The sequence below is a fragment of the Notamacropus eugenii genome, chromosome 5 (genome assembly GCF_028372415.1).
Source record: "Notamacropus eugenii isolate mMacEug1 chromosome 5, mMacEug1.pri_v2, whole genome shotgun sequence".
Taxonomy (NCBI): Eukaryota; Metazoa; Chordata; class Mammalia; order Diprotodontia; family Macropodidae; genus Notamacropus; species Notamacropus eugenii.
The window spans coordinates 251,063,320-251,088,852 of record NC_092876.1 but is presented as its reverse complement, the minus strand read 5'-3'; the positions used below and the strand labels follow the sequence as shown (position 1 = coordinate 251,088,852).

The 25,533-nt window shown below is 34.8% G+C and overlaps 1 pseudogene; it reads left to right on the top strand.

Moving 5' to 3' along the window:
- Positions 1-23,402, top strand: part of LOC140507826 (26S proteasome regulatory subunit 10B pseudogene) — a 120,827-nt pseudogene extending 97,425 nt beyond the window's left edge.
- The last annotated feature ends 2,131 nt before the right edge of the window (positions 23,403-25,533 follow it).

Here is a 25,533-nt window from a genome sequence, read left to right as displayed (position 1 = left end):
CAAAAGGATTTACTTCCAGTTACTCCGTTTTCCCATTTGCCCTCCCTCAATGTCATCCCCCTCAACCCACTTGTCCCCATCTCTTCTACTTTCCTGTAGTGTAAGATAGATTTTCATACTAAATTGAGTGAGCATGTTATTCCCTCCTTAAACCAAATGTGAAGAGAGCAAGCTTCACTTTTTCCATCTCACATTCTCCCTTTTTTTCTTCCATTGAAACAACTTTTTCTGGCCTCTTTTATGAGTGATAATTTGCCACATTCCATTTCTCCCTTTCTCCTCCCAATGTATTCCTCTCTCACCCCTTAATTTTATTATTTTTTTAGGCATCATCCCTTCTCATTCAACTCACTCTGCATACTCTGCCTATATATGTGTGTATGTGCGTGTGCATGCATGTGTGTGTGTGTGTGTGTGTGTGTGTGTGTGTGTGTGTGTAATCCCTCCAATTACCCAAATACTGAAAAAAGTCTCAAAAGTTACGAATATTATCTTTCCGTATAGGAATGTAAATAGTTCAACTTTAAACAGTCCTTTATGACTTCTCTTACTTGTTTAACCTTCCATGCTTCTCTTGATTCTTGTGTTTGAAAGTCAAATTTAGTATTCAGCTCTTGTCTTTTCATCAGGAATGTTTGAAAGTCCTCTATATTATTGAATGATCATTTTTTCCCTTGAAGTATTATACTCAGTTTTGCTGGGTAGTTGACTCCTGGTTTTAATACTAGTTCCTTTGCCTTCTAGAATATCATATTCCAAGGCCTTCTATCCCTTAATGTAAAAGCTGCTAGATCCTGTGTTATCCTGATTGTATTTTCACAATACTTAAGTTGTTTCTTTCAAGCTGCTTGTAATATTTTCTCCTTGACCTGAGAACTCTGGAATTTTGCTAAGTATTCCTAGGAATTTCCCCTTTTGGATCTCTTTCAGGAGGCAATCAGTGAATTCTTTCAATATTTCATTTTCCCTCTGGTTCTAGAATATCAGGGCAATTTCCTTAATAATTCCATGAAAGGTGATGTCTAGGCTCTTTTTTTCATCACGCCTTTCAGGTAGTCCCATAGTTGATAAATCTTCTCTCCTGGATTTATTTTCCAGAGCAGTTGTTTTTCCAGTGAGATATTTCACATTATCTTTTATTTTTTTTCATTCTTTTGGTTTTGGTTTGTAATTTATTGTTTTATCATAAAGTCATTTGCTTCCATTTGTTCCATTCTCATGTTTAAAGAAGTGTTTTCTTCTTTTTTGGTTTCTTCCTTTTTTTCTTTTGAACCTTCTTTTCCATTTGACTAATTATGCTTTTTAAACATTCTTTTCACTGGCTTTTTGGATCTCTTTTGCCAATTGAGTTAGCTTATTTTTAAGGGTGTTATTTTCTTCAGCATTTTTTGGGGTCTCCTTTAGCAAGCTGTTGACTCACTTTTCATGATTTTGTTGCATCACTCTCATTTCTCTTTCCAATTTTTCCTCCACCTCTCTTACCTGATTTTAAAAATCCTTTTTGAGCTCTTCCATGGCCTGAGACCATTGCATATTTATTTTGGAGGTTTTGGATGCAGAAGCCTTGACTTCCTCTGATTTTATGCTTTGCTCTTCCTCATCGAAAAAGATGGAAGGAAATCCCTGTTCACCAAGAAAATAACCTTCTATAGTCTTATTTTTTCTCCCTTTTTGGGGAACTTTCCAAGCCAGTTACTTGATGTTTGATTCCTTTGTCAGGAGAAATGTATACTCTGGGGATCTGTAAGTTCTCAGTTCCTCCAAGGTGGCACAATCAAGGGAGAGGTTTTTACTCCTCTCTTCACCTGTACACTGGTCTGGGAGCAACCAAAAACTTTTCTGCCCAGAATCTGCAATTAGAATTCCCTCACCACAACTGTCTCCAGCTCCACCTCACCAGAGTTCTTCCTCACCCCAGGGCCAAACTCAGGGCTGAGATTCAGATCAGTGACTCACTTCCCCCACTGGCTTTAGGCAGAGGTCTCCCAGGGCTGCCTCTCAGGGTTGATATTAAAATCAGCTGCTCAATTTGCCCAGAAGCTCTAGAAAGAAGGCTCCAAAAATGGAAGCTGCTACTGTACTGCCTGCTGCTGGTAGTCCAGACCACATTCCCCTCTCCTGGGTGCAGGAGCTCCCCACCCACCTTTGAACCTGTCTGTGGTGTTTGGGGGGGTGAGCAATCTGGGACCCGCTGCTGCTGGTGGCTCCCTGAATTGCTGGGTTGTGCTCCTTATGCTGGGCTGCACTCTTCATGCTTGGCTGGGCTGTCCTCCTCACACTGGGCTCCAGAAAATTTTATAGTATATACAAATTAAAAAAACTAATTTTAATTTGAAATTACAAAATTTAAATTTAAAAATTAAAAAAAAAAACAACATCTTACAACCATTCACAAACAAGAAGACAATGGATTTGGTTCTTGAGCCATAGTTTGATAAGCCCTGATCTCTAGAGCACTGAGAAGGTAAATGACCCACATAGGCTTGAAACAAGTATGTCAGAGTCTGGACTTGAACTTACATCTTCTTAGTTTGGAGGTTGACTCCATAGCTACTATGCCAATGATGCTGAATAATCACATCAATCACACTTAGTTAGGCTAGTTATTAGATAACAGATTTATGACACCAATATTCAAAGCTTTTACGTTTTGGCACGTCCTCTCAGAGCTTATGCACTGTTGGCTAAGTTTTTGAGAACTTTGGATCACCTATATCTCTGTAATGAGACGCTGGAGAAAAAATGGATTCAGGTTTCTAATATAAAAATAATAAATAATAAAAATAATAATAATAAAAAAATAATAGCTTTATAAAGCATAGCATTTGCCTATATGTAGCATTTGCTTATGTGACATCAATGTGAACTGCAGAAAAATTAAAAAATCAAACCAGATGTATAAGTGGGGGGTATTCAATATTACATAAAATAAATAATTTGATTTTCAGATAATGAAAACATTTTGAAATCATATGAGTAAATTTTTCATGGGTTTGGGGTAGGAAGTATCTTTTGTACATCCTTTTGCATTTTCTTGTAACAGACTATTAAGAAAAGTCACCAATTGGCTGATTAGCAGTGAGGTTAAATTATCAAGTAACCCAGGGTCATTCCTCAAATCATTATCATTACCTCAAAGAGAAATCTCACTCTCTTCTCAGCTCAGACAAGAGACCAAATCTACCACATAGTTTGAACTGAACCTGAGGAGTTCCAGTCCAGGAAGCTATATTGTCTATAACAGAAAATGGTGGAGATAGAGAACCACAGTGTTTGAAGTACTTTTGAAGTAGCAATGAAGGATGCTAAACATGGGGGGAAAGCAGTGAAGAAAACTTAAGCTTTTTTTTCATTCTCAGTTCTCTACTTAGGAAGAATGCTTTGCTTATGGTTGGAGTGAACTCTGACTGGCTGTATCTATGACAAGATATGAATGTGACCTGGTGAATTTCTTCACTCTTTTATCACTGCCTAGCAACCTGTCGGCATTATTTAGTCATACCTTGTTGTTCTGCTAAATTTTCTCATTATTTAAATTCCACTTTACAGTGGTTTTACAGATAAGGTAAGAGGGTTTTTGATTCCCTTCAGAGGTCTTTCTTGGCATAAAAAGTGTGTGAGTGGGGTAACAGGAAATATATGAATATACACACACATATAATATATGTATATATATATATACATACACACACATGTATGTGTGCACTATTTGATTGTCATTCTGAACTGTGATCTTCACATTTTTATGTCTTGTTATTATTATTAATCATCTGTATTTTTAAGTTATCTTTTCAGAGAAAGGGAACCATACAGACCAGACAAAAACTCATCTCTGGTTTAAATTCATGAGTTAATCTCTTTATTTTAGCTAGCTGAACCACTTTAATCCAGGGAGAGACAAACTTCACTCCCTCTCCCCAACACAGAAGAAGTTGGTGGGGTGAGAGGGAAAGTATATCTAAAGTCAAGTATAATAGATGGCGACAGACAGGGTCTGGGGGAAAATTACCTTCTTTCCAGAGTAAGGTGAAAAACTTCTTCTCAACCAAATTCTGCTACAGAGTAATAAATAATTTTTAAGCTGTTAATCTTGGAAGATAACATGGGGGACATTATCCCCCTACCATTATATATGGGATTTAAAGAGTCCTTACGATTTCTAAAGCATGTTACATTCATTATCTTGTTTGCTCTTAATAACTACCTATGAGATAGATGCTGTTAAGACCTTCACTTTACAAGTGATGGAGCTGAGATGTAAAAAGATTAATGAATTTGTAGAAATTCATAGAGTTAGTAACTATGAACAGTATTAAAACCCAGGCCATTTTTTTATTTCATGACCAGTGTTCTTTCCACTCCACCTCATGACCCCATTCATACATATTTGGCACACAAGTCACACATTTACTGTTTTTTTCCAAAATTTTTGAAAATTGTTTTATTTACTTTCAGTTTTCTGCAATCACTTCCACAAATCTTAGGTATTATCCCCCTCCCTCTCTTTCCTTCCCTCTTCCTTCCTCCCTCCCTTCCCAAAATGGCATGCAAGATTATATAGCTTCTTCACATGCATTCTTATTAAATACATTTTCACCTTAGTATTGTTGCATAGAAGAACTAAAATGAATGCAAGGAACCATAAAGAAAAAACAAAAACAAAAACAAAAAAAAAACAGTGTAAGAGAAAACAGTCTGCTTCATTGTGTGATCCAGTTTCACAGTTCTTTATCTGGATGTGGAAGACATTTTGCCTTAAAGAACTATTGGGAATTTTTTCAGTCCTTGCATTGCTGTGAAGGACAAAGCCCACCAGAAAAATTCCTCACACACTGTGATTGTTGCTGTGTGCAAAGTTCTGCTAGTTCTGCTCCTTTCATTCAGCATCAGTTCATATAAGTCCTTCCAAGCCTCTCTGAAATATTCCTGTTCATCATTTCTTATAGCACAATAGTATTCCATATCATTCATATACCACAACTTGTTCAGGATTCCCCACTTGTTGGACACAAACATTTACTGTTGACCATCTCTTTTGAACTACAAACTATATGATGAAAGTGACATTTCAGTGAGATGTCATAGTGTCACTTGATTGCCCGCATCACTGTCATGCTTGAGAGAAAGAAAGGGAGATGCAACTTAGAAGTGGTTCAGAAATTTTTATGAGGAAACTGAATACTATCACAATAGGATTTAACATATAGAGCAATGAAAATTTGAGAAGGATATAATTTGGAAGGCTTATTTTCTTTAGTTTCAATTTTCAAAAGAAAAATCATTTTCATTCTACTGATTTTCAAAATTGATTGACTTATATTACTCCATTCATTGAAAGCTAACTTCATTTACTGTGATATTTTCTCACCTACTTGGCCATTCTCAATTATGAATGTCAGTGATCAAGTATATGAGGAACTTCCTAAAATCATATTCCTAAAATGTCAAACAGTAGACAAATTAACATTTTTGTCATAAAAATACCTCCTTGAGATTCAGGAATTATTTCTGCATCTAACTATGAGACCTACAAGTTAATTACTTATGACAATATTTCTAGGTTTTTAGCACAATTGCTTGGCAACACGACAGGCAAAAACCAAACTATCTCTTTTGGAAGGGCCACAAGATAAAAGCAGCTGCTTTCTGCATATTCCCTTCCCAATACAGCTTAGTTATCACTTATTTATAACCTGTTTATAAATCCAGAAAATTCCCTATTATATAACTCATTTAAAAATAATATCCTAAAAAGAGTAAACAACAACAGAAATAAGATAAATGCAAACACACAATTGTGTCTTGAATCACACTTAGTTAGCATTCTCTTTAGAACTTAGTCTTTTTTTTATTTTTGGAAATTCTAAAGATTTTTTTTTTTCTGCATGATAACCATAGCCTACAATTTCAGTGCCCTGGAATTTTCATTACATATTTTTATGGGTAAACAATATTATAATTTTGGTGGTGGCTATGTTATTTTCAGTGGAACTATTCATTTTTTAATAACTGTAGGTTATGAGTAATGCCTGTGCCAAAATTTTGTTGTCAGAGAGCTCTTATACTTCAGGGAAAGATAGATGAGCATAATCCATTTTTAAAAATTGCTTTAATTTTCAGAATGCTAATAAACATGCCTTTGGTTGGCAAGATCCTTCCATAATCAGGCAGATGGAACACATCACTTTCTTACACTCACAGTGAAGGTAACATTCTGATTGTGGCATTCCCAAGAATATGGACTCTTCATCTTTTCTTCCCTTCCATTTTGTGTTTCTTAACCACATATTTTGATGCATAAAATCTTTATTCCCCCATGGTGTGAATGTTACGATGTGGCAATTTTGTTAAAAAAGTAACAACAATGAAGTTACAACAAGTGGTCTAATCTAGTTTTATTATTGCCCCTCATGTTTATATCATAGTCGTTCCTGGACATAAACTCTATCATTACAAAAGATAAAGAATTAATGGAATAAAATAATTTATACAGAAATTACAACTGACAGTTGTATACATGTTGCCTTATTTGTCCCTAACCTTTATACTATGAGGAGGAAGTATAAGTTTCAATATTTCCTCTCCAAGACCAAGGATTACTCAGATTTTTCCTATTATTATTGTTTCATTTACATTATTATAGTAATGGTATAATTGAGTCTTCTAGTTCTGATTATTTCATTCTGTGTCAGTTCATATCAATCTTCTCTATTTCTCTGAATTCCTCATAGTCATTATTTTTAACTGCACAATAATATTCAATAATGAATATTATCTTGATGTACTGTTATACCCAAAACATTGTCTAAATCAATTCCAAGGGAATAATGATGAACCACACTAAATACCTCCTAACTTCCAGAGCTGCATGAGACATGTATTTTTTAAACAGTCAATGTAGGAATTTAGTTTGCTTGCATACATATATTTGTTACTAGCATTTTTTTCCAACTCAGAATGGGGAGTAGTGATATTGGCTGCTGAAGGGATAACCCAGAGACTTAGAAAGATGTTTGCAGGGAATACCAATAGACCCAGGGAAAGAAATGATAGGAATGTCTAGGAGGGGTTGGGCCTTGCTAACAAGCTATTGAATTATATGTAATATATATATTACATATGTATATAATTATTATATGTATATAATATGTTATTATGTAATAACAGAGACAAGCTGCTTGAAGAGAAGGCTCAGATGGAAAAGGGGTTGGCTGGTTTGCATGAGAAGCTTTTTATGCTGCAGCATTCAAACTTTCCTTCAGAAGAGTAAGCTGAAAGGTCTCAGGTGGTAGAAGAAAAAGCTGTCGTTAGGTTTAGCAACAAAAAGAAGCAAAAACGTAACAAGAGAAAGAATGTGCGGGCAGCTTCTCAGGCAGAAGAACAACAGGAGAATTAAATGGGTGATGTATTTTGGGAGGTAGTTGAGGATCCTTCTCAGCAGGAGGTGTCAGAAATTTTGGGTCAGTTCATTCAGAGGATAGGATAATTGTTGGTATCCTGTATGGTGAAAAGCAGTGAAAAAGATAATATTTCCTCCAGCGAGAAGAATAAATAGCCAGTACATTCAAAGCCATAATAGATTGACAAGAATTGTTTACTGCTCTATTGAGAGCAGGGGTAGAGTTTGGAAGAATAGATAGTGTTCCAACTAATGAACTATATAAAATGTATCAAGGAAAGAGGCTTGATTTTAGACTGAGTAGGGAGATGAGAATTGTACCAGTAGATCCTTCTGGAACATTGCGTCCAAATTCTACAACTGCAGGGAGATTGGGAGATTGGCCAGGTCCCAGCTCAGATTAAAACAAGTATACCTCTAGCCAGAATGAAGACCCCCAAACCAGAAATTAGAAAACAGTAAGCAATAGTGAATGAGGCTGTGATAGTGTGCTCATGTACTCTAGAAGCATGGCTTTCCATATAATTACCCTGCTTCTGACTATTGTTTCCTTCTTTCTTTTTGCCTTTTTGTCTGTTCACCTTGTTTGTCAAATTTGTTTTCTGCAGGCTTAATGCCTGACAACTGCAGATGGCTGATTGCCTAAGCAGGATGTCACCCCTTGTCCATAATTGTGATATGTGTTGACCTGGACCTGGTGTCGACAAGCTCTGGATGATAACTAAAGAGCTGATGCCTTGACTGGGACCTCTTGGGGCAGGGACAGTTCTACATTCAATATTATCAGCAAGTGGCTATGGAAGAAGAATCTTTCACCTTCACCCCAAGATTTTGAACCCCACTTATTGAAAGGGGAATGATGAAGTGCTTATGCTCAAGCCCCACTCTGAGGTATTTTTATGTGCTTATTTTGTATGATCCCTCTTGTATTGTTGTAAAGTTCTATTGATAGCAGTTGCCCCACTGACCTATGTAATGAATACAAAAGGTCTTGGGGCCACATGTAATGGTAATTTAAATGGGAAGATCTTTCCCCTTCATTAATAGGCCCATGTGATCTGGCTGGGTTACATGGAAATCTGAGTCACATGGAGCCTGTGGTGGAAGGAACTTGCTGATTGGGCAGAACAGGAAGGGTGTAGAGCAGAGCTATGAGCAAATTGGTCAGTGTTTAATCAGAGCTGGGAAGGATACGAGCAAGCAGGCAGCTAGCTAGTGTGAGTGGAAGAGCCTGTGATTTTGTTTAAGTGGGTGTTCTTCTGATTTGTTTAATGGAGCCGGTTTGTGGGAAACCTTGCAGGGGAAGATTTGGAGATAGTGTTGTTCTCTGCATTGTTATTGTGTACAGACTTTTGTTTCAATGATGGATTTCTCTTTCTGGTGTTTGAAAAAATGTTTTGGTTCTGTCTCCCATGTTGAGACTCTGTTGTGTTTCATGATTCATAATTGTGCCAGAATATTCATGGCCATGGAGGATGCTGTGAATATCGCATTGGTGCTTCAAGGGCTCATACTTCCAAGTTAGCCATTTAAAAATGAAAATTTCTTTATCAGAAAATCAAGCAATAAGGATCACAAATATTCTTACAAAAATGAAAATTTTATATTTTAAATATTAAATATATTAAATATTAAAAATTTACAGGAATATTTTTGGAATAGGTCTGACATCACAGAGAAATAATAAATACTGTTAGGTACATGCCATTAAATTTTTCTAATGGAATGTAAGTGGTTTATTTGTGGATAGAGACTATGAGACAGTTAAATATAAGAATAAAGTAAAAATGCATTTCATGGTAACATCTATATGAGTATAACAAATCATATGTCAGCAAATAAGTAAATTACTTATTCAGGCAGGTTTGCTTTAGAAACAAAGATGTCAATGGTAGTTTAAAAACTATTGCATATAATTCATTGACTGTGTGTGTATGTACACAAAATTCTTGTTTAGTTGATTAAAACAAATTAGGAAAAATAGATTTTAATTTTAACTTGAATTTAGAATAATTGACATTTATATACTTTAATTTTTATAAAATACTGTATATATACATATATATATACATACATACATACATACATATATGTGTGTGTGTTTGTGAATTCATTTGATCCACACAAAAGCCCTATAAAGTAGATGTTATTATGATCCCCATTATCCAGATGAAAAACTGAGATATAGAGATTTTAAGTAACTTCACCAGAGTCACATATCTAGTTCATTTCTGAAGTTTTTAAAGTTTTGAAGGTTAGGTCTCCTTGACTTCATGATGCCACCTACCTATGCCTTTCATTATTTCATTCATTTTTTTTATTATTTAATTTTTGATATTTATTTATATTTTTAGTTTTCAATGTTCCCTTTTATAAGATTTTGAGTTTTACATTTTATCTTTCTCCTTCACCTCCCTCTCCTCAAGATGGAATGCATTCTCATATAGCCTATACATCTACAATCTTATTATGTTGTTTCTATAATAATCATGTTGTAAAGAAGAAGTATTACCAAGGGGGAAAACCACAGAAAAGAGAAAAGAAAGAGAAAAAAAGAGAGTCAGAAAACAGCAGGTATTGCTTTGCCTTCAGACTCCACAATTCTTTCTCTAGATGCACATAGCATTTTTCATCAGGAGCCTTTTAAATTGTGTTAGTGCATTGCATTGCTAAGAAGAGCTAAGTCTATCAATGTGGGTCATCACACAGTGTTGCTGTTACTGTATACAATGATTTTGTGGTTCCACTCACTTCACTCAGCATCAATTCATGCAAGTCTTTCTATGTTTTTCTGAAGTTCACCTGTTCATTTTTTTTTCTTTTTTTTTTTGGAGCAATAATATTCCATTACATTCATATCCTACAACTTCTTCAGCCATTCCCCAATTGATGCATATCCCCTCAATTTCCAATTCATTGCCACAACAAAAAGAGCTATTAAAATAAGATGCACATACATTAGCTCTTTCCCCACAGCCCATAAAGTACCTGTAAAGAAAGAATCTCAACATATTCTAGAGCAGCAGAAGCAACAGAACAACGCATTGGACATTTCCAGCTCAGGGTGACCTGGAATGCTGACAAGAAAGGTCTATTGCAGGGATGTGGAGTGGAATGGAACTGAGCCCAGCCTTTACTTTTAAGGCAGAGGACCAGAGCAGATCTCAGGGAGGAATTCAGAGTGCCAGCAGTGGCAGTTCACAGATCCCTCAACCCACAGGTGCCAAAGGTCAGTGAGAGGGATTTTTCAGCTGGCCTAGAAGGGAGCAGTGTCCCAGCATAGCTCCAGCCTCAGGGGTGCTGCAGGGCCACAGCATGCAGGGGCTCCCACAGCAGGCAGCAGCCAGGATCCATTGTAGGAGGCCTCACTGTAAGAATTGAGCAGCTGATCTGAATCTCAGCCCTGAGTGGCAGCACTGCTCCCACCTAAAACTCCTGGGGTTATTGGGCAGCTGCTCTTAATCTCAGCCCCCAGTGCTGGCATGGAGGAACTGGAGGTGTGTGGGTTGTGGAGAGAACATTCTACTACTAGCACATTCTGGGAACAAAAATTTTTTGGATGCTCACAGACCAGTGTGTAGGTGTGATTGTGCCACCTTGGAGGCAGTGAGTTCTTACAGGCCCCAGAGTATACCCTACTCTTGATAAAGAACCCAAAAGTCAAGTACCTGGTTGAGAAAATACCCAAAAAAGGGAAAAATAGGACTATTAAAGGTTACTTACTTGGTGAACAGGTGTCTTCTCCCATCCTTTCAGATGAGGAAGAACAATGCTTACCATCAGGGAAAGACATAGCAGTCAAGGCTTCTGTATCCCAAACATTCAAAATAAATATTCAGTGGTCTCAGGCCATGGAAGAACTCAAGAAGATTTTGAAAATCAACTAAGAGAGGTGGAGGAAAAATTGGGAAGACAAATGAGAGAGATGCAAGTAAGTCATGAAAAGCAAGTCAACAGTTTGCTAAAGGAGACCCCAAAAAATGCTGAAGAAAATAGCACCTTTAAAAACAGGTTAACTCACTTGGAAAAAGAAGTTCAAAAAGCCAATGAGGAGAAGAATTCTTTAAAAAGCAGAATTAGTCAAATGAAAAAGGAAGTTCAAAATGCCACTGAAGAAAATAGTTCTTTAAAAATTAGAATTGAGCTGATGGAAGCTAATGACTTTATGAGAAATCAAGAAATCACAAAACAAAACCAAAAGAAAGAAAAAATGGAAGATAATGTGAAATATCTCATAGGTAAAACAACTGACCTGGAAAATAGATCCAGGAGAGACAATTTAAAAATTATGAGACTACCTGAAAACCATGATCAAAAAAAGAGCCTAGATATCATTTTTCACAAAATTATCAAGGAACACTGTGCTGATATTCTAGAACCAGAGGGCAAAATAGATATTGAAAGATTCCTCTGATCACCTCCTGAGATCCAAAAAGAGAAACTCCTAGGAACATTGTAGCCAAATTCTAGAGTTGCCAGGTCAAGGAGAATATATTGCAAGGAGCTAGAAAGAAGCAATACAAGTATTGTGGAAACACAATCAGGATAACACAATATCTAGCATTATGGCACAACACATGACTATTATGGAAATCATTTGCAAAACTGCACACATGTAGCCTATATTGAATTGCTTACCTTCTCAGTGGGGAGGGGTGGGGAGGGAGGAAGGAAGAGAAGTTGGAACTCAAAGTTTTAGGAACAGGTATTGAGTACTGTTCTTGCATACAACTGGGAAATAAAAAATACAGGCAATGGGGTATAGAAATTTATCTTGCCCTACAAGACAGAAGAGAAGATGGGGATAAAGGAAAGGAGGAATATTAGAAGGGAAGGCAGATTGGTGGTGGGGTAATCAAAATGCTCGGCGTTTTCGGGTTAGAGGAGGGAGAGATGGGGAGAAAATTTGTATCTCAAAATTTTGTGGAAATGAATGTTGAAAACTTAAAATAAATAAATAATTAATTTTTCTGTACATGTGGTTCTTTTTCATATTTTTGTGATCTTTTTTGGGAAGCAGATCTAGAAATTTACTTCTGAGTCAAAGGGTATGTACAGTTGGATAGCCCTGTAGGCATAATTTGAGATTGCTCTCAAGAATGGTTGGATCAATTCACAACTCCACTCACAATTTACTAGTATTCTAATTTTCCCACATCTTCTCCAATATTTATTATTATGATAGGTGCGATGTGATACCTCAGAGTTGTTCTAATTTGCATTTCTGTAATCAGTTGTGATTTAGAGCATTTTCCATATGATTATAGACAGCTTTAGTTATCTTATTTTTTATCTGCCTGTTCATATAATTTGAGCATTAATCAATCAGAGTATGACTTATATTCTTATAAATTTGACTTAGCTCTGCATATATTTTAGAAATGATATCTTTGTCAGAGACACTGGTTCTAAAAATTGTTTGCCAGCTTTCTGATTTCCTTCTAATTTTAGTTGCATTGGGTTTGTTTGTACCAAAACTTTTCAATTTAAAGTAATCAAATTATCCATTTTGTATTACACAATATTTTCTATCTCATTGGTCATTAAATATTCCATTCTGCATAAATATGATAGGTAAACTATTCCTTCTGATCCTAGTTGATTTATAGTATGTCTTTTTAAAAAAATATTTACTTTCAGTTTTTAACATTCTCTTCCACATAATTTTGAATTTCAATTTATTCCCTATATTCCTGCTCCCCACACCCAGTAACCACTTGTATTTTGATTATGTTTTCCTCCAAACTGCCCTCCCTTCTATCACCTCCCCCCTTTATCCACTTCTATTCTGTTTTCATAGATAGATTTCTCTTTTTCTATATCCCAGTGCCTATATATCTTATTTCCTAGTTGTACGTAAAAACAATTTTTAATATTAACTTTTAAAGCTCTGAGTTCTACATTCTCTCCCTTTCCCCCAACCAGTCACTCTCATTGATATGGCTAGCAATTTCTTATAGGTTATACATGTATAGTCATGCAAACACTTCCATAAAACTTGTGCTGTGAAAGACTAACTATATTTTCCTCTATTTTGTCCTGCCCTCAATTCATTCCATTCTCTCCTTTGACACATTCCTCCTCCAAAATATTTGCTTCTGATTTACCATTTCCAAACCTGGCATTCCTTCCATTATCTAACCTGCATTATCTATTTTCCCATTTGTCTTCCTGTAGGATAAGATAAACTTCCATACCCAAATGAGTATGTATGTTGTTCACTCTTGAAGGCAAATCCAATGAAAGGAAAGGTCACTTACTTCCTCTCACCTGACCCTTCTTCCCCTCCATTGTTAAAGTTCTTTCTTGCTTCTTTTGTGTGAAATGGCTTACTACATTGTACCTCTCCCTTTCTCTTTCTTCTAGTATATTCCTCTAAAGAATTAATTTTCTTTTTTAGATAATATCCCTCCATATTCAGCTCACCCTGTGCCTTTTCCGTTTCTTTGTCTCTCTTTCTCTTTATTTCTGTCTCTCTCCACACACATACATGCATATGTATGTATGTACATACATGCCCATACACACATATGTATATGTGTATGTGAATGTGTGTTTTTGTATCTCCTCCAACTATCCTAGTACTGAGAAAGGTCTCATGAGTTAAAAATATCATTTTTCCATGTGGGAATCTTAACACTTCAACTTATTAAGTCCCTTGTGGTTTCTCTTTCCTATTTACCTTTACATGATTCCTTGATTGTTGTATTTCAAAGTCAAATTATCTACTCAGCTCTGGTCTTTTCAACAGGAATGCTTGCAAGTCCTCTATTTCATTGAGGTTCCATTTTACCCTGAAGTATTATACTCAGTTTTGCTGGGTAGTTGATTCTTAGTTTTATTCCTATCTCCTTTGACCTCTGCAATATCATATTCTAAGACCTCCAGTACTTTAGTCTAGAAGTGGCTAAATCTTATGTTATCCTGATTGTGTTTCCACAATACTTGAATTGCTTCATTCTGGTTGCTTGTAATGTTCTCTCATTTACCTGGGAACTCTGGAATCTGACTACAACATGTCTAGAAGTTTTCCTTTTAAAATTTCTTTCAGGAGGTGATCAGTGAATTGTTTCCATTTTATATTACCCTCTGTTTCTAGTATTTGAGGGGAGTTTTCCTTGATAATTTCTTGAAAGGTGATGTCTAAGCACTTTTTTAAAATCATGGTTAAATTATCTGTCCTTGATTCATTTTCCACATTAGTCACTCTTCCAATGTGATACTTCACAATGTCTTATTTTTTTCATTTTTTTGGTTTTGTTTTATAATTTCTTGATTTCTCGTTGGTTTCCATTTGCTCCATTCTAATTTTTAAGTAATTATTTTCATCAGTGAACTTTTGGAACTCTTTTCTCATGTGGCCCATTCTGCTTTTTAAGGTATTCTTCTCCTCATAGGTTTTTTGGACTTCTGTTGCCATTTTGGTTAGTCTAATTTAAGATTTAAAGGTATTTTCTTCAGCATTTGCAAGGGGGGGTTACTTTAGCAAGCTATTAACTCATTTTTCATGATTTTCTTGCATCACTTTCATTTCTCTTCTCAATTTTTCTGCTATTTTCTCTTATTCATTTTCAAAATCTTTTTTTGAGATCTTCCATGGCCTGAGATCACTTCATATTTTTATTGGAGGATTTGGATACAGTAGTTTTGTTTTAATTGTCTTCTTCTGATTGGATGCTTTGATCTTCCTTGTAACCAATGGCATGAGAAAACACCTCTTCCCTGAGAAAGTAAGATCTTATAGTCTGTTTCTCCCCTCCCCCCATTTGCTCATTTTTCCAGTCAATTACTTGATTTTTGAGCTTTGTTAATTGAGTGGCTCCTGAAGCAGCCTCTGTCTCAGCAGTGGCTGCTGTCACCCTACAGATAAGGATGGGGCTAGGGCTGTAGCTTGGGCTGGGGCTGGAGGTGGAGTTGACCATGCTCCCCTCTCAGCCAGGTGAGAGATCCTTCCAACTGACCCTTGAAGCTGTCTGGTGTTCTGAAGTTGAGAAGCTTGAAAACTGCAGCCACTATTAGATATTCAATCTATGTCTGCCAAACTGGCTCTGCTCTCAGTCTAGTGCAATAGACCCTTCCTGTCAATACTCCAAATTGTCTTGGGCTGGAAATTTGCTTCATTCCATCATTTTGTGGTTTCTGATTCTCTAAAATTTTTTTAGAGTCATTTTTACAGATTTTTTGAGGAGGTTGAGGGAGAGCTGTAGAAGGTCCCTGCTTCTACTCTGCCATCCTGGCCCCACCTTTAGTAGCAGTCTTTACATCTGAATTATGTACCTATTTTGACTTTATCTTGTTATATGGTGTAAAATGTTGGAAGACTAGTTTCTGCCATATTAAGTTCATTTAATTCTTAAAATGAGTTTATAAGCTAAGTTATATAATTACTACTGTAACCATCTTATAAATTAGAAAACTGAGCCTTAGAGAAGGAAAGGGACTTGTCCAGGTCATACAAATACCCAAGGCCAAACTTCAGGCAAAATATTTCTCGACTTTCAGGTCCATCACTTTGTGCATTATTCCCTAATGACTTTCAATAATCCTTCAGTGTATTTAAGCAGAATTTTGAGAATGAGACTTATAAGAAATTCACCATCTAAGCCTCTGAACTCCATTAGAGTACATAGAATACGTATAATGCACTAGAGATGTGGAGGAAATGAGTTTACTGAATTGGGTACTAAGAAAAGGTTCAAGTTGCCACATTACAGGATCAAGGCAAGCAATTTACAATCTGAGCCTATTTCTAAAACCTTTTTTTCATGATCAAAGAAGAACCTAAAAGCTCAAAAAACATCAAAACAGTTAACAGTTGATTTGCCATACACCTATATGAGTAAATTAAAAATGAGGTATAACTTCTTTATCCATCAAGATTGACTATGTTCAACTTGATATTGATTTTCTAATATATTTATCAACCAAAGCCAAATGCATCTTTTAGATTAAAAAACTATTAATAAAAAAAATGAAATGGTACTTAGGAAAAGCATGATGAATCTGTGCTATCTCTCCATTTTTACATCTCTAACAATTTCATGATCTAATGAGATTTTCAGAAAAATGACTACATGAAATATGTCAACATCAACTTGAATTAGTTTCTGGAAACTACAGGGTTAACTACAGGATTCATACTGAGTGGACAATATGTTATTTTATTAAAAAGATGAAAATGAATGCAACAAATTGATGTGCCATAAAGTATAAGCATTATCCTATATATTCTGGAAAATATAATAATCTCTGAACAGCAACAATAAAACCAATCCAGAGAGTATGAATTTTTTGTCCTACTCTCTACATTATTCTCACTCAAAACAACTGAGCTGTAAAGCATGGAAAAAGGTTAACAAGCAACAGGATTTGACAAAAGAGAACCACGTGGGTTAGAAACTGAAAGAATCTGATTATTTAAGATTTGTACCCTACCTACTTTTGAAAGGACTTGAGGCAATGATTCTGTCAGGAGGCCACAGGTCCATTAAAGATATTCCTCCAGTTGCAATGTGCCAAGTCCAGAGCTGGCTAAATAATGTGGTACTGCAGATTAGGCACAATCTGTGAAATTTATGCTTATAGGCAACTCAGTGAACCAGTTCTGAACTATCTTTATATATGCATCAGTCATCTAGAAGCAATCCTTTTACAACTTCACCAAGTATAAAGTACTTAGATTAAGGAAAAGAGGCAGAGAACTGAAAAAAATTTCCATTACTTCTAGCTGTCATTTAGAGTATTCTTTTGTTTAGGTTTCTCTGCAGTCTTCTGCTTTACTACATACTTTGAGATAAGAATTCTTAGACTTTTAGTTTCCTTTTTTCAGTATTTTTCAACTTTCTGTGTTTAATTTATTGGCGATTGGTTATACCTAGGGAAGTTACTAGTATCATACTGTATTCTTGAATATATCATTGTATTAATGAGATACTTTATTCATATTCTCACAGGACAAAACTATCAACAATGAGACTCAGAATATAATAATTCACAATTATTAATACCTGTCTCACCGAAAATCACTTTTGAAGCTAAAAGTGATGTGTTTATATGGGCAGGGATATAAGAAACAAATAATCTATCTATGAGAAACTAAGGTGTCATTTGAAGATAAGGGAAAATAGTAAGGAAATTATTAAGTGAAATACACTGATGTAATAGAGGTACATAACTTTGAAGAATATCAGCTTATTAGGCTTATCATTCACAAAAATGAAAATTTCAGTGTAAGGTAGAGGATGAGAAAATAAAAGGAATATGAAAGATTTATTTGTGTGAGAAGCAACACACAATTCTAGTAGCATTCCAGTTATATTTCTGGTCTAACCATGGACCATTCAAATGGAGATGTGATTCACTCAGATACTTTGGGAGTGCTGCAATGTGGAAGGAAGAGATTAGGTGATTGGTTTTGTTGAAAGGTAGATTAGAAATGGTTCTCAAAAATTTCCTATCAGTGCATAGTCGCAGCTACAGAAAATATTCAGTGTGACTGAAAACTAAAAAGAGCACATTTCTCAGTGCCAAAATGACATAGGACACTGTACAAATAATACCTTTGCTTTTGCATTCTAAACTTTGTGATTATGATGATGAAGATGATATATCGTCACATGGAAAGTTTAGAGAAATATAGAAGAAAATGTAAAATAACCATTGAAGATAATGAAATAGATGTTTTGTTTTGTTTTGTGTTTATATTATGTTCTATTATTTGGGGGTTGGAATTAAAGTCAGTTTTGAGAAGGAAGCATATTTCATTTATGGACTTTCTTAGCCTGCCCAAAGGTATGGGGACAGGTGATAGAATGTCCATTATGGACACATTGGCTTGAAAATAGAAAATAGAAAGAACCATATTATGCAATAGATATAGAAGGGTAAAGTAGCTGCTGATTGTTAAGCACTTTAGGTTAGGAGTTTATATTTGATCTTCAAGGCAATTGTGAGCTAATACAACGTTTTAACCAATGGAAAGAGTAGGTTAGATTAGTGCTTTAGAAATACCAATTTGGTGGCAGTATAGATGATGGTTTGAAACTAAGAGGGATTTGAAGCAGAGTGATTAAGACACTATTGCTCTTATACCAGGAAAAGATAAAACACTGAACTATAATTATAGACCAATATCGTTAATGAACATTGATGCAAATTTTTTTAAACAAAATTCTATCAAATATACCACAGAGTCTTATCCAAGAAATCAATTATTGACCAAGTGGGAATTATACAAAGGATGCAAGAATGACTCAACACTAAGAAAATAATCAATATTGTTAATCATATTAAAACACAAAAGATCCAGAACCAGATGATCATATTAATAGAGGAGAAAAGACCTTTGACAAGGTACAATATTATTTTATGTTACAGGTCTACAAAGTATAGTCATAGAGAGATTATTGTTAACAACATTAAAGCAGCTGCCTAAAATCAAAATCAAAGATAGTATGCAATCTGGACACACTAGAATCTTTTCAAATAAAGATAGGAGTAAAGAAAATATGTTAATTCTCCTCATTTTAATTTAATATATAATATCTAATATTATTTAACACATTTCAATATTATTTAATATATAATAAATGCTGGTAGCAGCAATAAGATAAAAAAATAAAGGCATAAAGATAAGCAAAAAGGGAACACAACTTTCTCTGCTGCTGATATAATGGTTTACTTGGAAAGTCTTAAGGAATCAATTTGAAATTCAAAGTTTTAAAACAAAAGTTAAAAATTGATTTTACATATAAGTGTGAAATAAGATAGTAATTGTTTCTCTTTTACCCAGAAACCCTGAGGGTCTTCCTCTCCCAGTTTCATTCTTTTTTTTTATTTTTATTAAAGAACCCATCCCTTGAGTAACTACTTAAAGAAGCCTATTCATTGAATGAGTGTAGCTCACTGAAAGTGAGAACGTGATAAGACCTTAGCCTGAAAGGTCCAGGGTCTTACATTGTATCCTGGGTCATCTCCAATTGTCCTGATGAATATAAAGCCACTGAATTCAGATGGCTCAGGAGAAGGAAGCAAGGTTGGTGAACCTGCATAGCCGCCTCCCACTCAAATCAAAGCCAACTGCAAGCCATGTCATCATCTTGATGTCATGATCCTCCTTGAGAAAAAAGGACAAACACATAGAGATCTATCTTATCCTACAGGATAATATATGGGAAAGGGGATAATAAGACACAGAGAGGGTGATAAAAGAGAGGACAGATTGAGGAAGATGTAATCAGAAGCAAAACACTTTTGGGGAGGGACAGGATGAATGGAGAGAGGAAACAGAATAAACAGGAATAGGGGAATAGGATGGAAGGCAGTATGGTTAGCAGTATTAACTGAGAAAAAAATTGAAGCAAATTTCTCTGTTACAAGCCTCATTTGTCTAACAGATAGAGAACTATGTCAAATTTATAAAAATAAGAGCCATTCCCCAATTGATAAATGACAAAAAAATAACATTTTCATATGAAATAATTAAAGCAATCTTTAGTCATATTAAATATTCTAATTCACTATTGATTTGAGAAATGTAAGTCAAAATAATTTTGAGGTATTACCTCATACCTCTTAGATTAGATAAAAGAACCAAAAAGGAAAATGACAAATTTTGGAGAGGATGTGGGGAAAATGAGACATTAATATAGTATATCTGGAGGTGTGAATTGAGTAAACCAATTTGCAGAGCAATTGGGAACTATGCCCAAAGGGCTATAAAACTATGCATACCCTTGGACACAGCAATACCATTACTAAGTCTGTATGCCCAAAAAGGAAACAAAAACCAAAAAGGAAAAAGACCTATATGTACAACAAAATTTATAGCAATTCTTTTCTTGAGGTAAAGAATTAGAAATTGAGGGGAAACACATCAATAAGGGAATGGTGGAGTAAGATGTGGTATGTAATTATGATGGAATAGTATTGTACTATAAGAAATCCTGAGCAGGATGCTCTCAGAAAAACCTAGAAAGACTTACATGAGTTGATGCAAAGTAAAATGTACTGGCTATAAAGTAATAGTAATATTTTAAGATGATCAGCTGTGAACGACTTAGCTATTCTCACCAATGCAATGATCCATAACAACTCTGAAGGACTTAGGATAAAAACTGCTATCCATTCCCAGAAAAAGAAGTGAATACAGACTGAAGTACCTTTTTTCCACTTTTTAAATTTTTCTTGAGTATTGTCTTGTCTGTGTTTCCTTTCATAACGTGACAATTATGGATATGTTTTGCATGACTACATACATATAACATATATGGTGTTACTTGCCTTCCCAATGGGGTGCCGGGGAGTGAGGAACGGAGAGAATTTGGAATTCAAAGTTTTAAAAACAAGTGCTAAAACTTGTTTTTACATGTAATTGTAGAAAAATTAAATTCTAAATAAATACAAAAATGAGACTCTTCATAGTGAGGAGCAAAGAGGAAATAAAAAAAAATCTTAAGGAATCAGCAAAGATACTGCTTGAGATAACTAATAGCTTCAGCAAATTTGAAGCCTACACCACAAATTCTCCAATATCAAGTAATTTTATATAATAATAAAACACAAGAAGAATTAATAGAAAGTCCAAAATGCAGAAAATATCTGAGGGGTCACCAGATATTAGCACACAAGTTTGGTACAGATTCAAATACAAAGTGCTCCTTAAAAAACTGATAAACAATCTAAATAGCTGGAGGAATATTCAGTGTTCATGGCTAGATAATGCCAAGATTTTAAAAATGAAAGTACTACAAAAGTAATTTGCAATTTTGATGATTACAGAATTTGATAAAATAACAAAATATTCTAGGGGAGGGATCTATAATATCAAAGGAAATTATGAAAATTGGCATGGATAAAGGTGGAATAGCATTAGTCATCCAAACCATCCTTATATTATTTAAAAGATGGAGAGATTATTGCAAATGATTAAAAAAAATGAAGATTTAGAAACAAAGGAACTTGGTAGCATATTGTCTAATAGAACAGATAATATGAATTACTAGGGGAGGGAATGGGGCACTGATTTTATGATAAAAACTTCTTGGAAAACAAGAAAGCAATCTCTCAGAATCAGACAGACCAACATCTCACACTGTATTCCATAAAACATCTTAAATGAGTATGTACTTGTAATATTAAGGATCATACAAGAAAAAGGGGAAAAGATATGCTTTGATCTGTATTCGGGAATCCCTCAGTTCTTTATCTGGATGTGGATAGCATTTTCCTTCATGAATCCTTTGTGCTTGTCTCGAATCAATTGGTTGCTGAAATGATCTGTGTCATTCATAGTTGATCATCACACATTTGCAGATACTGTGTAAAATGTATTCCTGGTTCTGCTCTTTTCACTTTACCTCCGTTCAGACAAGTCTTTCCAGGATTTTCTGAAATCTTCTTGTTAGTCATTTCTTATTTCACAATAGTAGTCCATTACATGCATGTACCACAGCTTGTTCAGTCATTACCCAATTGATGGACATCTCAGTTTTTAACATTTTGCTAACACAAAAAGTGCTACTATAAATATTTTTGCACACGTGACTCCTTTTCTGTTTTTTATGATCTCTTTGGGATATAGACCTGGGGGAGGCGGTGTATTGCTGGATCAAAGGGTATGCACAGTTTGGTTGCCTTTTGGACATAGTTCCAAGTTGTTCTTCAGGATGCTTAGATGCATTCACAATATCAACAAAGGTGCATTCATTAGTGACACAAATTTCCCACATCCTTCCAACATTTATTATTTTCCTTTTTTTCGTATTACCCAATCTGATAAGTGAGAGGTGGTACTTTAGAGTTATTTTGATTTGCATTTCTGTTTTAGAGTCTTCTCATCATAGCAGACTCAAGAGGTAAGACTCTTCAGGATTATCAAAAGAAGCTGCTTGAGCACAAGGAGATCAATGGACACTCAAAGAGTTAAAAGAACAGTTGAAAGAGCTTTCTAAGCAATATGAAAAGTCTGAAAATGATTTGAAGACTTTACACAGTGTTAGACAGATTGTAGGTGAAGCACTTAAACAATCAGCAGAAGAAAAATTCATTGTTAAAACAACAAATAGACCAAGATATGTTGTAAGTTGTCAGCATCTGCTCAACAAGAGTAAGCTGAAGTCAGGTACAAGAGTTGCTCTGGATATGACTACACTATCATGAGATATTTGCCAAGAGAAGCTGATCCTCTGTTTTACAACATGTCTCATGCAGACCCTGGGGATGTTTCTTATTCTGAGATTGGAGGGCGTTTTGAACAAATCAGAGAATAAAAAGATGTTATAAAATGATCCCTTACAAACCCTGAGTTATTCCAGCATGAAGGAATAATACCTCCAAAAGGTTGTTTACTATATGGACCACCAGGAACAAGAAAAAAATCTTGGCAAGAGCTATTGCTAGCCAACTGTACTGCATTTTTTTAAAGGTTGTATCCAGTTCTATTTTAGAAAGGTACATTGGTGAAAGTGCTCATTTGATCAGAGAAATGTTCAATTATGCCAGGGATGACCAACCAATGCATCATTTTCTTGGATGAAATAGATGCTTTTGGTGGTGGTCTTTTATCTGAGGGTACTTCAGCTGATAGAGAAATTCTGAGAACTCTAATGGAGCTGCTAAACCAGATAGATGGATTTGATACTTTACACAGAGTAAAAATGATCATGACAACAAACAGACCAGATACACTGAATCCTGCTTTGTTGCATCCAGGAAGATTAGATGGAAAAATACATATTGATTTTCCAAATGAACAAGCAAAATTAAGCATATTGAACATTCATGCAGATCCTATCACAAAACATGGTGAAACATATTATGAAGCAACTGTGAAATTCTCAGATGCTTTTGATGGAGCAGATCTAAGAAATGTTTGCACTGAAGTAGGTATGTTGCAATTCATACTGATCATGATTTTGTAGTACAGGAAGATTTCATGAAAGCAGTCAGAAAAGTGGCTGATTCTAAGAAGTTGTAATCTAAATTAGACTATAAACTTGTCTAAGTTGTATTTCTTAAAAGACATTAGCTTAATATAAAAACAGAGTTGAGTAAAATGATACATGTATTAGATATGATCTCATTGAAAGCATATCACATATAGAGTGATAATTGTACAATACTAGCACAAAAGTCTATACATTTGTCATTATTGCATTTATTACAACAAATTAAATGTGTTGAGTTGGATAAGAATTTTTGAAATAATTACTCTGAGGGCAGTTTGTAAAATACTGAAATGCCTTGAGGTATCAGTTTTAAAAGAGCATTTCTTAAATGACATCTTATATTATTTTACTTGTTTTCTTCATCCCAAAGAGTTGAGTGAAATTTATTTGATTCAGCCTTCTTAACATAGTAAAAACTATAGTGATTTATAGAATGTCTTCACTTGCCTATAGAGAACTTTGATTTCTTCATCTGAAAACTGTCTATTCATATTGTTTGACCATTCATCAATTGGGAAGTGACTTGTATTCTTTTAGATTTCACTTAGTTCTCTACGTATTTGATAAAGGAGGGAGGCTGTTATCAGAGACATTGGCTGTAGAGTTTGTTTTCCAGCTTTCTTCTTTCTTTCAAACCTTGGTTGTATTGGTTAGGTTTGTACAAAAGCTATTTAATTCAATATAATCAAAATTATCTATTTTACATTTAGTAATGTTCTCTCTCTCTCTCTCTCTCTCTCTCTCTCTCTCTCTCTCTCTCTCTCTCTCTCTCTCTCTCTTTCTCTCTCGTCATGAATTTTTTCCTGCCCCATTGATCTGACAGGTAGACAAATCTGCGCTCTTCTAAACTGATTATTGTGCCAACCTTTATGTCAAAATCATGTACACATTGTGAAATGTTGGTTTGTATGTATTTTGTTTCTTATTGTTTTCCAATTTTCCCCAGCATTTTTCCAAATAATGAGTTCTTATCCCAAAATCTGGGGTTTTGAATTTGTGAAATATCGCATTAGGGTGGTTATTGTCACCATGCCTTGTGTACCAAATCGATTCCAACGATCCAACACTCTATTTCTTAGCCAGTACCCGACAAATTTTAATAATTACTGCTTCATAGTATAGTTTGAAATCTCATATTTCTAGGACACCTTGCTTTATATTTTTCCCATTAATTTCCTTGAGATTCTTGACATTTTTTTTCCTTCCAAATAAATTTTGTTTCTATTTTTTCTGTAATTTTTTGGTAGTTTGATTGGTATGACATTGAATAAGTAAATTAGTTTAGGCAGAACTACCATTTTTAATATATTGGCTCTGAGTACCCATTAGCAACTAATATTTTTCTAGTTGTTTAGATCTGATTGTATGTGTGTTGGAAGTGGAAGTGTTTTGTAATTTTGTTCATATAATTTTTGAATTTGTCTTGGCAGGTAGACTCCCAGGTATTTTGTATTGTTTACAGTTATTTTACACGGAATTTCTCTTTCTATCTCTTGCTTCTGGGCTTTGTTGTTTACATAAAGAAATGATGATGATTTGTGTGGGATTATTTTATATGCCGCAATTTTGCTAAAATTGTTTATTATTTCAAGTAGTGCTTTAGTTGCTTCTCTAGGATTCTCTAAGCACTTAGATCATGTTATCTGAAGTGAGTAACAGTTTGTTTTCCTCAAATTCTATTCTAATATCTTTGATGTCTTTTTTATTTTATTTGTCTTTTCTATTGCTATAGTTAACATTTTTTTAGTGCAATATTGAATAATAGTGGTGATAATGGACATTCTTGCTTCTAGCTTAATCTTCATTACAGACAATGCTTGTTAATGATTTTAGAATGATATCACTCCCTTTATTAGAATGATATTGCTCCCTTTATTCCTATGCCTTCTATTGTTCTTAATAAGAACTGGTGCTGTATTTTATCAAAAGCTTTTTTAAAAAGCATTTATTGACATAATTATATGATTTCTGTTGGTTTTGTTATTGATGCTTTAAAATACGTTGAGAGTTTTCTTAATATTGAATCAACCCTGCATTCCTGATATAAATTCCAACTGGTTATAGTGTGTGATACTTGTGATATATTGCTGTAATCACCCTGCTAGTATTTAGTTAACAACTTTTGCATTGATATTCATTAAGGAAATTGGTCTATAGCTTTCTTTCTCTGTTTTAGCTCTCCTGGGT